A 17,057-nucleotide genomic window follows, 5' to 3' on the forward strand; every position below is an offset into this window, starting at 1 on the left:
TCCTGGGAGTGCATTCTGACGAAGAACAGCAAAGGTAATCCAATTTTTCCTATAGTAAATCTGAGTTTGGTGAGTACCAAACTTGGTGGGTGTCAAAATAGCTAGCCGTGATGGCCGGGCTATCTACTCAGAATATTGCGAAATGTGCTTTCACCGAAAAGCTATTTTAAAATCGGACACCGCGATTGCATGAAGGAGTTCTGTATCTATAATTCTTAAAATAATTGTTATGTTTTTTGTGAACGTTTATCGTGAGTAATTTAGTAAATTCACCGGAAGTGTTCGGTGGGAATGCTAGTTCAGAACATCACATGCTAATGTAAAAAGCTGGTTTTTGATATAAATATGAACTTGATTGAACAAAACATGCATGTATTGTGTAACATAATGTCCTAGGAGTGTCATCTGATGAAGATCATCAAAGGTTAGTGCTGCATTTAGCTGTGGTTTTGTTTTTTGTGACATTATATGCTAGCTTGAAAAACGGGTGTCTGATTATTTCTGGCTGGGTACTCTGCTGACATAATCGAATGTTTTGCTTTCGCTGTAAAGCCTTTTTGAAATCGGACAGTGTGGTTAGATAACCTCTATGGGCTAGGTGGGACGCTTGCGTCCCACCTACTCAACAGCCAGTGTAATCCCATGGCGCGTTATTCAAATACCTCAAAAATGCAAAAACTTCAATTTTTCAAACATATGACTATTTTACACCATTTTAAAGACAAGACTATCGTTAATCTAACCACACTGTCCGATTTCAAAAAGGCTTTACAACGAAAGCAAAACATTAGATTATGTCAGCAGAGTACCCAGCCAGAAATAATCAGACACCCATTTTTCAAGCTAGCATATAATGTCACATAAACCCAAACCACAGCTAAATGCAGCACTAACCTTTGATGATCTTCATCAGATGACAACCCTAGGACATTATGTTATACAATACATGCATGTTTTGTTCAATCAAGTTCATATTTATATCAAAAACCAGCTTTTTACATTAGCATGTGACTAGCATGTGACTAGCATTCCCACCGAACACTGCCGGTGAATTTACTAAATTACTCACGATAAACGTTCACAAAAAGCATAAGAATTATTTTAAGAATTTTAGATACAGAACTCCTCTATGCACTCGATATGTTCGATTTTAAAATAGCTTTTCGGTGAAAGCACATTTTGCAATATTCTCAGTAGATAGCCCGGCATCACAGGGCTAGCTATTTAGACACCCAGCAAGTTTAGCACTCACCAAAGTCAGATTTACTATAAGAAAAATGTTATTACCTTTGCTGTTCTTCGTCAGAATGCACTCCCAGGACTTCTACTTCAATAACAAATGTTGGTTTGGTCCCAAATAATCCATTGTTATATCCAAATAGCGGCGTTTTGTTTGTGCGTTCAAGACACTATCCGAAAGGGTAAATAAGGGTGACGAGCATGGCGCAATTCGTGACAAAAAAATTCTAAATATTCCATTACCGTACTTCGAAGCATGTCAACCGCTGTTTAAAATCAATTTTTATGCCATTTTTCTCATAAAAAAGCGATAATATTCCGACCGGGAATCTGCGTTTAGGTAAACAGACGAAAGAAAATAAAGCATGGGGTCGACTCGGGCACGCGCCTAAGCCCATAGTACTCTGATCGGCCACTTGCCAAACGCGATAATGTGTTTCAGCCAGAGCCTGCCTCGATATCATTCAGCTTTTTCCCGGGCTCTGAGAGCCTATGGGAGCCGTAGGAAGTGTCACGTTATAGCAAAGATCCTCAGTCTTCAATAAAAAGAGCCAAGATGAACAACAACTTGTCAGACAGGCCACTACCTGCATGGAATCTTCTCAGGTTTTGGCCTGCCATATGAGTTCTGTTATACTCACAGACACCATTCAAACAGTTTTAGAAACTTTAGGGTGTTTTCTATCCAAAGCCAATAATTATATGCATATTCTAGTTACTGGGCAGGAGTAGTAACCAGATTAAATCAGGTACGTTTTTTATCCGGCCGTGTCAATACTGCCCCCTAGCCCTAACAGGATAAAGGAGAGTCTTGTCTTTAAAATGGTGTAAAATAGTCATATGTTTGAAAAATTGAAGTTTTCGGATTTTCGAGGAGTTTGTATTTCGCGCCACGCCTATCATTGGATATTGGTGCAGGTGTTCCGCTAGCGGAACGTCTAGATGTAAGAAGTTAAGTCTTTACTGAAGACTCATCTCTTCAGTGGGTCCTATGATTGAGTGTAGTCTGGCCCAGGAGTGTGAAGGTGAACGGAAAGGCTCTGGAGCAACGAACCGCCCTTGCTGTCTCTGCCTGGCCGGTTCCCCTCTCTCCACTGTGATTCTCTGAATCTAACCCTATTACAGGGGCTGAGTAACTGGCTTACTGGTGTTCTTCCATGCCGTCCCTAGAAGGGGTGCGTCACTTGAGTGGGTTGAGTCACTGACGTGGTCTTCCTGTCTGGGTTGGTGCCCCCCCTTGGGTTGTGCCGTGGTGGAGATCTTTGTGGGCTATACTCGGCCATGTCTCAGGATGGTAAGTTGGTGTTTGAAGATATCCCTCTAGTGGTGTGGGGGCTGTGCTTTGGCAAAGTGGGTGGGGTTATATACTGCCTGTTTGGCCCTGTCCAGGGGTATCATCGGATGGAGCCACAGTGTCTCCTGACCCCTCCTGTCTCAGCCTCCTGTATTTATGCTGCAGTAGTTTATGTGTCGGGGGGCTAGGGTCAGTCTGTTATATCTGGATTATTTCTCCTGTCTTATCCGGTGTCCTGTGTGAATTTAAGTATGCTCTCTCTAATTCTCTCTTTCTCTCTTTCTTTCTTTCTCTCTCTCAGAGGACCTGAGCCCTAGGACCATGCCTCAGGACTACCTGGCATGATGACTCCTTGCTGTCCCCAGTTCACCTGGCCGTGCTGCTGCTCCAGTTTCAACTGTTCTGCCTGCGGCTATAGAACCCTGACCTGTTTAACGGACGTGCTACCTGTCACAGACCTGCTGTTTTCAACTCTAGAGACAGCAGGAGCGGTAGAAATACTCTCAATGATCGGCTATGAAAAGCCAACTGACATTTACTCTTGAGGTGCTGACTTATTGCACCCTCGACAACTACTGTGATTAATATTATTTGACCATGCTGGTCATTTATGAACATTTGAACATCTTGGCCATGTGCTGTTATAATCTCCACCCGGCACAGCCAGAAGAGGACTGGCCACCCCTCATAGACTGGTTCCTCTCTAGGTTTCTTCCTAGGTTTTGGCCTTTCTAAGGAGTTTTTCCTAGCCACCGTGCTTCTACACCTGCATTACTTGCTGTTTGGGGTTTTAGGCTGGGTTTCTGTACAGCACTTTGAGATATCAGCTGATGTAAGAAGGGCTATATAAATACATTTGATTTGATTTTGTCCAGGTGGGAAAGGGCAGTGTGAAGTGCAATAGCGATTGCACCATCATCGTCACAACAGCACCCATCCTCATCCATCCAGACCCCTCTTGTCAATTTGTGGTGGAAGTGGATGCTTCGGATGTTGGAGTGGGGGCTATCCTGTCCCAGCGATCTGCCCAGGATCAGAAGCTTCATCCCTGTGCCTTCCTGTCCCATTGTCTCAATCCTGCTGAGAGGAACTACGATGTTGGCAACCGAGAACTCCTGGCTGTGAAGATAGCGTTGGAGTGGAGGCACTTGTTGGAAGGAGCAGAACAGCCATTCCTGGTCTGGACCGACCATAAAAACTTGTAATATCTCTGTTCAGCCAAGCTTCTCAACTCAAGGCAGGCCCGGTGGGCCGTCCTGTTTACCAGATTCAACTTGACCATTTCCTACCGTCTTGGGTCTAAAAATGTGACATCTGATGCTCTCTCCCGCCTATACAGTTCCTCTGCCACACCCTCGACTTCCGAAACCATTCTCCCTACCTCATGCCTTGCTGCCACTGTGGATGGGGGTATTGAGAACCTGGTTCGCGAGGCGCAATGCTCCCAACCGGGACCTGAAGGGGGCCCGGCTAACCAGCTGTTTGTTCCTAACCCAGTCCGGTCCCGGGTCCTGGAATGTGTTCATTCCTCCAGGCTGACCTGTCATCCAGGGTCCCGTCGTATACTAGCCTTCCTCCGACAATGTTTCTGGTGGCCCACAATGGTCCCTGACATCACTGCCTTCGTCACTGCATGCACTGTGTGTGCTCAAAACAAGACTCCACGGCAAGCTCCTGCTCGCCTCCTGCAGCCACTACCGGTTCCTCATCGTCCATAGTCTCATATCTCTGGACTTTGTCACCAGGCTGATGGCAACACTGTCATTCTAACGGTAGTTGACCGGTTCTCCAAGGCTGCCAATTTCATTTCTCTCCCCAAACTAAGGAGACGGCCAAGCTTATGGTGCAGCATGTCTTCCGGATCCATGGACTCCTGGTAGACATGGTCTCCGATCGGGGTTCTCGTCTCAGTTCTAGAAGGCATTCTGCACCCTTATTGGGCCGTCGGCCAGCCTGTCATCCGGAATCCATCCCCAAACTAACGGTCAGTCGGAGCGAGCCAACCAAGACCTGGAGACCACCTTAAGGTGCTTGGTCTCAACTAACCCCACTACCTGGAGCCGTCAACTGGTCTGGATGGAGTATGCCCGGAACACTCTTCCCAGTTCTACCACGGGACTCTCCCCTTTCGAGTGTTCCATGGGGTATCAGCTGCTACTCTTCCCTGAACAAGAGCAGGAGGTCAGCGTACCCTCGTCCGCCACTGTCGACGTACCTGGAGAAGAGCCAGGGTGGCTATACTCAAGACCAACACTAGGTATTGTCGACAAGCGGACCGTCGCCGGACCCCTGCTCCCCGCTACCGCATTGGGCAGAGGGTATGGCTTTCCACCCGGGATCTGCCCCTTCGGGTAGAGTCCCGCAAGCTGTCTCCCCGGTTCATTGGTCCTTTTCTCATCTCCAGAGTCCTGAGTTCCACTGCTGTCCGCCTTTTGTTACCCCATACCCTTCGTATTCACCCTACCTTCCATGTGTCTAGGATTAAGCCCATGTCTCACTGTCCTTTGTCTTCTGTCTCCAGGCCCATCCCTCCCCCCGGGTTATCGGTGTCCAGCCAGCATATACGTTGAGACGACTCCTGAAGGTTCGACCACGGGGCAGGGGTTTCCAGTACCTGGTTGACTGGGAGGGTTATGGCCTGGAGGAGAGGTGCTGGGTTCCTGCTAAAGACATCTTGGGCCCGGCCCTCATCGCCGTTTTCCACCGCCGACACCCCGGTCAGCCAGGTATGCGCCCAGGTAGGACACCAGGTGGCATCCCTGGGGGGGGGGGGGTACTGTCACACCCTGATCAGTTTCACATGTCCTCATTATTGTCTCCACCCCCTCCAGGTGTTGCTTGTTTTCCCCAGTATATTTATCCCTGTTTACTGTCTTTCTGTGCCAGTTCGTCTTGTATGTTTCCGAGTCAACCAGCGTTTTTCCCGTTCTGCTTTTTAGTTCTCCGTTTTCTAGTCCTCCTGGTTTTGACCCTTGCCTGTTTCTGGACTTTGTACCCGCCTGCCTGACCATTCTGCCTGCCTTGACCACGAGCCCATCTGCCACTCTGTACCTCCTGGACTGATCTGGTTTGACCTTTTTGCCTGTCCATGACCATTCTCTTGCCTACCCCTTTGGATGAATAAACATTGTAAGACTCCAACTATCTGCAGTTGAGTCTCGCCTTGTGCCTTGATACCGTGTCTTTGTGAGACGCAGAGTAGGTGAACGGATGATCTCTGCATGTGTGGTTCCCACCGTGAAGCATGGAGGAGGAGGTGTAATGGTGGGGGGGCGCTTTGATGGTGACACTGTCAGTGATTTTATTTAGAATTCAAGGCACACTTAACCAGCATGTCTACCACATCATTCTTCAGCGATACGCCATCCCATCTGGTTTGGGCTTAGTTGGACTATCATTTGTTTTTCAACAGGACAATGACCCAAAACACATCTCCAGGCTGTGTAAGGGCTATTTGACCAAGAAGGAGAGTGATGGAGTGCTGCATCAGATGACCTGGCCTCCACAATCACCCGACCTCAACCCAACTGAGATGGGATGAGTTGTATCACAGAGTGAAGGAAAGGAAGCCAACAAATTATCAGCATATGTGGGAACTCCTTCAAGACTGTTGGAAAGCGTTCCTCATGAAGCTGTCATCAAGGCAAAGGGTCGGTACTTTGAAGAATCTCAAATATAAAATATGTTTAACACTTTTTTTGGTCACTATAAGATTCCATATGTGCTCTTTCATAGTTTTGATGTCTTCACTATTATTCTACAATGTAGAAAATAGTAAAAAAAATTAAGGAAACCTTTGAATGAGTAGGTGTGTCCCAAAATTTTGACTGGTACTGTATCTATTTGGATTTCTAAATGCTTTGGAAGTGGAGATGTCGCAAACATCAAATTGTAAACATTAGTGAAGATACCAGTTTGTTAGTAAAGAGTGGAGCATGTGCCCAACATGAGCCAAGTTATTTAGCTAGCTAGATAGCTAGTTAGCAACTGCCCCTACCCTATTTTGCTTGCTAGTGTAACACTGTTGTGTCAATACCAGATCTCCAAAAATGACAAGGTATCTCCAGTTGTGTTTACATTTTATAGAATTTGAAACAATCCACTTTCCAAGAATATTGGCACACTATATTACCTCAGGAATGTCATTGGCACAGTATGTAACATACTGTAGCAATAACATAGATTGCGTATGTGGTTCTATATATCTATGCTCATTGTAAAATGCAGCCCAGAATAACTTTATCTGAACAAAAATCTAAACGCAACAATATCAACGTTTTTACTGAGTTACAGTTCATATAAGGAAATCAGCCAATGAAATAAATAAGGCCCTAATCTATGGATTTCACATGACTGAGAATACAGATATGAATCTGTTGTTCACATACCTTTATAAAAAAGGTAGGGGAGTGGATCAGAAAACCAGTCAGTATCTGGTGTGACCACCATATGCCTCATGCAGTGCAACATATCTCCTTCGCATAGAGTTGATCAGCTGAAATATGAATTGATGGCGGTGGATGAATGGCACAACAATGCACCTCAGGATCTCGTAACGTTATCTCTGTGCATTCAAATTGCCATTGATAAAATGCAATTGTGTTCGTTGTTCGTAACTTATGCCTGCCCATACCATAACCCCACCGCCACCATGGGGCACTCCATTCACAATGTTGACATTAGCAAGCCGCTCGCCCACATGACACCAAACACTTAGTATACGGTTGTGAGGCCAGTTAGACGTATTGACAAATTATCTGAAACAATGTTGGAGGAGGCTTATGGTAGAAAAATGAACATTCAGTTCTCTGGCAACAGCTCTAGTGGACAATCCTGCAGTCAGCATGCCAATTGCACGCTACCTCAACTTAAGACATCTGTGGCATTGTGTTGTGTGACAAAACTGCACATTTTAGTGACCTTTTATTGTCCCCAGCACAAGGTGCACCTGTGTACTGATCATGCTGTTCAATCAGCTTCTTGATATGCCACACCTGTCAGGTGGATGGATTATCTTGGCAAAGGAGAAAATGCTCACTAACAGGGATATAAACAAATTTGTACACAAAAAAAATGAAATAAGTTTTTTGTGCATATGGAAAATTTCTGGGACCAACACTTTACATGTTGCGTTTTATATGTTTCTTCAGTGTAGTTAAACTATACTTTAACCATATGAGGTTTCAAATTATCTGTGAAGCGTTTGAAGTTGTTTCATATATGCTTCAGAACTCCAAAAAGATAGTCGCAGACAGACACAATCACAGCCCTCATATTCATCTCTTTATACAGTACTCCTCTTTTTATGTGGAGTGATTTAGCAAAGTCTGAGGATGAAATAGACTAATTTCCCTTTCATTAGAGCATTTCTAAATTTTGGGAGGGTTTTGAAGAGCCTTCTTGGTTAAATCAGTAATCATTCTCCAATCTGCCTCGAGGAGAAAGAGAAATCTAATTTGATAAGGAGGTAATGAAGCCTCACAGCCATTATCCTAGATAACCTATTTGTGGGACTGGTTGAGCAGTGATGGAAATTCTATTTAACGAAACTGGCTGATTTATCTATTTTGATCAGTGGCGAAAACCCTGAAATGATGGTCCTTTTTTTGCCCTTGCCAATTTACTTTGAACTCTCCAAGTTGCCAGGGATCATTACATTGAGGAGCTTCATACACTTGCCTGTTATTTAATGATTGAAAGACAGAGAAAGTCTAATCTTGTGGTGATAACCTGTGCACATGCTATGCACACAAGTGCAGGAAACATTGGGAGCAAAGGCCACTTCTGGGCAGTTGTCCTCTAGCAACAGTCTACTCACTGGACAGCTTTTCAGAGTATGCTCTAGACTTTTGGTAATGAGATCAAATTATATCCAATTCTATATGCCTGACATTGACCAAGTATAATATACAAAATATTATAATACGTATTCATTCCAACAGAGACCTCCATAAGCACTGAAAATCACTTTTTAAGTCTATTAGCCTTCTGCACTCTTAACTGGACCTACATCGCTTAACGTGCTCGGCAGCTTGCGCCCTCAATATGTGTTAAAAAAATACATGCCTATGCAATCTGGCTATATGGTAACACAATAATCAGGTTGAAACGGTAACAAATCTATATCACAACCATCTTAATCTTTTTTGATATATGAGATGACATTTTTAACTATATCACAATGCAGAACATCCACAACAATTCAACAACACACAAAGCACTAATACAACCAGAAACAAAGAGTATGGGCTTTGTCAAAACATGCAGTAGGCCTCTGGAAGAACATTGTTACCATTATTGCTAATAATACTGCTCCATTTTCCCTTGTTAAATGAATAGGACTGGTTATTAAAAGTGACAAGATTAATTAAATGGACATAAATTAAAACATTAGGAATCCATCAAATAAAAGCCATAGTGTATAATTAACTAGAGGACTTGGATTGCATTCCGTTTCACTGCACTCTGTTGACAAGGAGACAGTAGGTGAGCAGACAGTAGCTCCTACATTTCTGTTAGACAGCTTATGGTTCTAGAATGCCTCGAGCAGTACCTATAGCTCCTCACTCTGTTTTGAATTAATGTACCCAAGTAACAAATATTTGTCACGTCCTGACCATGGTAAGCTGTTATTTTCTATGGTAGAGTAGGTCAGGGCGTGACAGGGGGGTTTATTCTATGTGTTCTATTTCTATGTTGGTTTGTTTGGGATGATCACCAATTAGAGGCAGCTGGTCCTCGTTGTCTCTAATTGGAGATCATACTTAAGTAGGGGTTTTTCTACCTGGGTTTTGTGGGTGATTATTTTTGAGTAGTGTTTGTTTCTCCTCTGCGTCACAGTTTGTTGTTTTGTCTATTCAGTTATTTTATGTATTGCATAGTTTCACAGAGTAAATAAAATGTGGAACGACACACACGTTGCACCTTGGTCCTCTCCTTTTGACAGCTGTGACAATATTACACAAAAGGTTCTAGAAAGCAAATTGAAATCCTTTTGTGCTTTTGTTAGGTTTATTGTATCTGACACCCAATGCCACGATACTAAAAATCATGTGATAACACTAGGAAGAAAATAAACAAATACTTGTAGCAAGTCTGTTCTTTGAAAATGAAAAGCACTGGACATAAAAATGTGTTCGGTATATAATTAATTGAGTATACATAAAGTACTAAGCCGCTCGATATATGAGCAGAATGTTTGGATAATAAAAGCAACATTTTTCAGCATGTGCTGTCTTGTTAATATTTATTTTCTGCAGCATCCTAGACCTCAACAAACCCAGACTGCATCCTGCTGCTCGTAAATCAATTATGTGCACAGCTAAATGATGAAAAGAACAACTCCTGAACATGGCCCAACTCCACAGGTCTTTGGCCAGTACAGACTAGAGGTACAGTGGTATAGAGTGCAATGCCACTGCCATCTCTATCGTGCATGGTGTGCTGTCCTGAACTCTCCCACCGCCACATTCACTCAGCATCTGTTTTTAATGAACTGCTTTGCTGGAGTATCTCCCCCATCTGCTCCTCCCCGCTCTCCTCTCCTGTGGTCTGCCGTGCCACACCAGAGGTATCCCACTGGGCAAAACCTAGTTGAACAACATTGTTTCCACATCATTTAAAAATATAATAATTCAATGTGATGATGTTGAATCAACGTGGAAAACTGATTAGATTTGAAAAAAGTAATCAACGTGAGGGAATATCTTATTTTCACCGTACTTTTAACCTAAATCTATTGACATGGTGAAATGTTTTGTTGAATTCATGTTAGTTGACAACTCAACCAAATGTAAACCAAAACTAGACGTTGAAATTACTTCTGTGCCCATTGGGCTGCTCAAACCCATTCAGTCAACATTACTTCTATCAGGGAGCAGCTAGCCAGGCGCACGCTCTGTGCAAAGAGAGAAATATTGACAAAGTGTCTGGCAGCCATTTTATTATCTTGCCAGTTGGCATTGAACAGCATTGTGCCTGCCTGGTGGTGGCTTGAGAGAAGCTCTGCGTGGTGCCCATGTTTGTAGAGCTAACAAATCTGGAAGCACTGTTGGTAAAAGAAGTGGTGAATGTCTGCTATGTCCATCACATTAGTGTGGCTGCCTCTGATAGCATGCAGGGCTAGAGTGAGCCAGTGAGCGGGACAAGATCACTGATTTCACTCTGTCCCGCTAGCAAAGCTAGGGGCTCCCTCCTGCACAACCACTGCTAAGGCCCACATTCATAAGGCCAAAATGGAAAGACCAAATCATGTTTTTCAATTTGTTTGTTAATCACACAAAAAATACCAACATACATTTTGCACCAGATAACCCAATGACAGATATTATTTTATACTGTAAGTACTGTCAATCTCCATGACCTGATTTAAAAATAATTATGGAACTAAGTGCTTTGTATGAGGTAAATGCATTAAACAATACTGTCACAGCTCAGACAGACTGAAGAGTTCAGCTTGGGTTCAGACCACAAATCTCCCACCATAAGGATACACTTCACTGATAGCACCAGGACCATGACAATAGCAATAGGCATAATCCAGAAAGATGCTTTACATTTTAGCCACATCATCTCTCTAACCATAGCTAATAGTGGAATGTCTGCAAATACTCACTAATGCAATAAAAGAGAATTCTTGGAAATCTGTTTAAGTAGACATTATCATGTTTTCAAATGATCATGTTCAAATCAAAGTTTATTGGACGCGTACACAGTTTAGGAGATGTTATAGCGAGTGCAGCGAAATGCTTATATTATTAGCTCCTAACAATGCATTAAAATGTCAAATAATCAACAACAAAACAGTTCTGTGTATGTTTAATACAAACAGAAATAAAAGCAACCAGGTAACTGCTGGAATGTGACAATGTAATCTAAAGGCTCTCTTTTGAAGGTATATTTTATATTTTTTCACAGTAAAAGTGCTTTGTCACATTTACGTTGAACTGTTAAATGCGTCTGAGTGTCTGTGCGTACAAGGCGGAGTGACAATGTGTACGGTAAATATGTGTTTGAAGATGGTAGACACCATTGAAAAGAAAAGTAGATCATCCTATTCACTGTCACCTAATTGTTATTCATCCTAGCTGGCAGTCAGTATGACAAAGCAATTGGAGAGAGAACAAATATCAGTCTTTTTCTGTGGATGGCTGTGACAGAGTTATTTAGTACTGACAACTTCAAAAGAGATCAAAGTGTATTCATTTTGGAGAGGCAACTCCCCAGTTGCAGCACTTGATAATTGAACTGAGAACAGAGTCACAAATGTAGATTGAGCACTCATAAGTGATAAGGATAGATGGGGCTAGTGTACAATATTGTAATAATGTTTTGTTTATTCATTTGTGTTTTAATATAGAAACGTATTGTTGTCGCAGTATTGTGATTGTTTCATGAATGAGACAAAGAATTAAGAGATGAATGGACTGCAATGATTGGAGGAATTGATGCATACGACACCGTTGGGACTTAACAGGTGTGCTACAACTGTCTACGCCATCTGCTAAGTAAAATCCAACATCGTTTGTATTGGTGATGCTTTTCACAACGACTTTGACTGAGTTCTAAGTTTTGAAATTGCCATAAACACTTACTATTATCATAACAAACAGGCTAAATGAAGAATCACCAGAATCCCTCATCTCCATTTCAGATGACATAAGATGATTTTCACACAGTGCCTTCAGAAAGTATTCACACCCCTTGACTTTTTCCAAATGTTGTTGTGTTACAGCTTGAATTTCAAATGGTTTACATTTAGATTTTTTTATCACTGGCCTACAGACATTACCTCATTGTGTCAAATAAGAATTATTTTTAGAAATGTTTACAAATTAACAATGAAAATTGTGCTTAACAAGTTTTTATTTACTTATTTTTATTTCACCTTTATTTAACCTGGTAGGCCAGTTGAGAACAAGTTCTCAATTACAACTGCGACCTGGCCAAGATAAAGCAAAGCAGTGCGACAAAAACAACAACACAGAGTTACACATAAACAAACGTACAGTCAATAACACAACAGAAAAATCAATGTACAGTGTGTGCAAATGTAGAAGAGTAGGGAGGTAAGGCAATAAATAGGCCATAGAGGCAAAATAATTACAATCGAGCATCAACACTGGAGTGATAGATGTGCAGATGATGATGTGCAAGTAGACATACAGGGGTGCAAAAGAGCAAGAAGATAAAAAACTATATGGGATGAGGTAGTTGGGTGGGCTATTTACAGATGGGCTGTGTACAGGTACACTGATCGGTAAGCTGCTCTGACAGCTGAGGCTTAAAGTTAGAGAGGGAGATATAAGTCTCCAGCTTCAGTGATTTCTGCCATTCGTTCCAGTCAATGGCAGCAGAGAACTGGAAGGAAAGGCGGCCAAAGTAAGTGTTGGTGACCAGTGAGCTGAGATAAGGCGGGGCTTTACCTAGCAAAAAACTTATGGATGACCTGGAGACAGTGGGTTTGGCGACGAATATGTAGCGAGGGCTAGCCAACAAGAGCATACAGGTCGCGGTGGTGGGTAGTATATGGGGCTTTGGTGACAAAACGGATGGCACTATGATAGACTACATCCCGTTTGCTGAGTAGAGTGTTGGAGGCTATTTTGTAAATGACATCGCCAAAGTCAAGGATTGGTAGGATAGTCAGTTTTACGAGGGTATGTTTGGCAACATGAGTGAAGGAGGCTTTGTTGTCAAACCGGAAGCCGATTCTGGATTTCATTTTGGATTGGAGATGCTTAATGTGAGTCTGGAAGGAGAGTTTACAGTCTAACCAGACACATAGAATTCGTGTACAATTACAAATACCTAAGTCAGAACCGTCCAGAGTAGTGATGCTAGTCGGGCGGGCGGGTGGAAAATTATATTTACATGCGATGCAACAAGACAAAACACGTCCGACTGCTACGCCATCTTGGAACTTGGATCAAGTCACATAACAAGTCACGTAATAAGTTGCATGGACTCACACTGTGTGCAATAATAGTATTTAACATTTTTGAATGACTACTTCATCTCTGTACCCCACACATGCAATTATCTGTAAGGTCCCTTAGTTGAGCACCGAATTTCAAAGCCAAATTCAACCCCAAAGACCAGCAAGGTTTTCCAATGCCTAGCAAAGAAGGGCACCTATTGATAGATGGGTAAAAATAAAAACAGACATTGAATATCCCTTTGAGCATGGTGAAGTTATTAATTACACTTTGGATGTTGCATCAATACACCCAGTCTCTACAAATATACAGGTGTTCTTCCTAACTCAGTTGACGGAGAGGAAGGAAAACGCTCAGGGATTTCAACATGAGGTAAATGGTGACTTTAAAACAGTTGCAGAATTGAATGGCTGTGATAGGAGGAAACTGAGGATGGATCAACAACATTGTAGTTTCTCCACAATACTAACCTAATTGATAGACTGACAAGAAGGAAGGAAGCTTAAAAACATTCCAAAACATGCATCCTGTTTGCAACAAGGTACTAAAGTAATACTGCTAAAAAAAATTGGCAAAGCAATAAACTTTTTGTACGGAATCCAAAGTGTTATGTTTGGGGAAAGTCCAAAACAACACATTACTGAGTAACACTCTCCATCATTTTCAAACAAAGTGGTGGCTGCATCTGGTTAAGCTTGTAATCATTAAGGAATTGGGGAGTTTTTCTGAATAAAAAATCTACGGAATGGAGCTAAGCACAGGTAAAATCCTAGAGGAAAACCTGTTTCAGTCTGCTTTCCACCTGACACTTGGAGATGAACTCACCTTTCAGTAGGACAATAACCTAAAACACAAGGCCAAATATACATTGGAGTTGCTTACCAAGAAGACAGCGGCCAAGTTACAGTTTTGACCTAAGTCTACTTGAAAATCTATGGCAAGACCTGAAAATGGTTGTCTAGCAATGATCAACAACCAGTTTGACAAAGCTTAAAGAATTTAGAAAATAATAATGGGCAAATGTTGCACAATCCAGGTGTGGAAAGCTATTAGAGACTTACCCAGAAAGACTCACAGCTGTAATTACTGCCAAAGGTGCTTCTACAAAGTAGATACATTTGCAAAAATGTCTAAAAACATGTTTTCTCTTTGTCATTATGGGGTATTGTGTGTAGATGGGTGAGAAAAAAATACACTGCTCAAAAAAATAAAGGGAACACTTAAACAACACAATGTAACTCCAAGTCAATAAATAAATTTCACATGCTGTTGTGCAAATAGAATAGACAACAGGTGGAAATTATAGGCAATTAGCAAGACACCCCCAATAAAGGAGTGGTTCTGCAGGTGGTGACCACAGACCACTTCTCAGTTCCTATGCTTCCTGGCTGATGTTTTGGTCACTTTTGAATGCTGGCGGTGCTTTCACTATAGTGGTAGCATGAGACGGAGTCTACAACCCACACAAGTGGCTCAGGTAGTGCAGCTCATCCAGGATGGCACATCAATGCGAGCTGTGGCAAGAAGGTTTGCTGTGTCTGTCAGCGTAGTGTCCAGAGCATGGAGGCGCTACCAGGAGACAGGCCAGTACATCAGGAGATGTGGAGGAGGCCGTAGGAGGGCAACAACCCAGCAGCAGGACCGCTACCTCCGCCTTTGTGCAAGGAGGAGCACTGCCAGAGCCCTGCAAAATGACGTCCAGCAGGCCACAAATGTGCATGTGTCTGCTCAAACGGTCAGAAACAGACTCCATCAGGGTGGTATGAGGGCCTGACGTCCACAGGTGGGGGTTGTGCTTACAGCCCAACACCGTGCAGGACGTTTGGCATTTGCCAGCGAACACCAAGATTGGCAAATTCGCCACTGGCGCCCTGTGCTCTTCACAGATGAAAGCAGGTTCACACTGAGCACGTGACAGACGTGACAGAGTCTGGAGACGCCGTGGAGAACGTTCTGCTGCCTGCAACATCCTCCAGCATGACCAGTTTGGCGGTGGGTCAGTCATGGTGTGGGGTGGCATTTCTTTGGGGGGGTGCACAGCCCTCCATGTGCTCGCCAGAGGTAGCCTGACTGCCATTAGGTACCGAGATGAGATCCTCAGACCCCTTGTGAGACCATATGCTGGTGCGGTTGGCCCTGGGTTCCTCCTAATGCAAGACAATGCTAGACCTCATGTGGCTGGAGTGTGTCAGCAGTTCCTGCAAGAGGAAGGCATTGATGCTATGGACTGGCCCGCCCGTTCCCCAGACCTGAATCCAATTGAGCACATCTGGGACATCATGTCTCGCTCCATCCACCAACGGCACGTTGCACCACAGACTGTCCAGGAGTTGGCGGATGCTTTAGTCCAGGTCTGGGAGGAGATCCCTCAGGAGACCAGCCGCCACCTCATCAGGAGCATGCCCAGGCATTGTAGGGAGGTCATACAGGCACGTGGAGGCCACACACACTACTGAGCCTCATTTTGACTTGTTTTAAGGACATTGCATCAAAGTTGGATCAGCCTGTAGTGTGGTTTTCCACTTTAATTTTGAGTGTGACTCCAAATCCAGACCTCCATGGGTTGATAAATTGGATTTCCATTGATTCTTTTTGTGTGATTTTGTTGTCAGCACATTCAACTATGTAAAGAAAAAAGTATTTAATAAGATTATTTATTTCATTCAGTTCTAGGATGTGTTGTTTAAGTGTTCCCTTTATTTTTTTGAGCAGTATATTTAATCAATTTTGAATTCAGGCTGTAATGCAACAAAATGTGGAATAAGTAAGTATGAACCATTTCTGAAGGAACAATATGTTCAAGTTTTGAAACTAGCATACTTACTGTTATCATAACAGTAAATAACCACTATAGAATTAAACTATGCCCTTTGTATTCCCAGAAACTGAATATAGATCAAAAGCCTGAACATGAAAACACAGAATATTCTGTTGCTGGGGTAGACTGGCTGTTTATGAAATGCGTCTGAACCTCTTGACTAGACGGGCAACATTTCCGCATGCCACTTCAAAGGCCATCTCTTTTTGGGTAACTGAAAAGGATGACTCCGATTGAAACCAAATTACAGCAGGGCCCGACTTTTGTCTCGGCATCTGGAGGAGGAGGGACTGTGATCATTCGGATAAACACATTCGGAGGAAGAGAGAAATAAAAAAGAGAGAAAGAAACAACTCACAAAGAAGCTGTTAACGTTACTCAAGCTTTCCTCTGAGAAGATGTAAGCAAGACCACTACTCGTTTAATTTCAAGTGAAGGAGAGCCAGGTGTATGGATCATTGAATTCCCACATCTTGTCATGCTTGATTTCAAATAACGTCAGCAGGTGACTCAATAACAGACAAAATATATATATGCTGTTTTCCGACTGTCAGTGGAGTGAGGGGGAAATACGAATGGGGGCTAAATAAAGAGGGGGGCTGTCAAGACCCCAAGTACTCCTCCTATGGACCACTTACAAGTTACAGACCCCAGTCGTCGTGGGATAAGGAAAACAACTTGTTGGATTTAGGAAAGCGTCATTACTTGGCACCAGATAGATTACTTGTTTCCAATAGAGAGACCATTTTGGTCTTATGAGTTTGTGTGT

Source organism: Salmo salar, chromosome ssa04, assembly GCF_905237065.1.
Source record: "Salmo salar chromosome ssa04, Ssal_v3.1, whole genome shotgun sequence".
In the NCBI taxonomy this organism is placed as follows: Eukaryota; Metazoa; Chordata; class Actinopteri; order Salmoniformes; family Salmonidae; genus Salmo; species Salmo salar.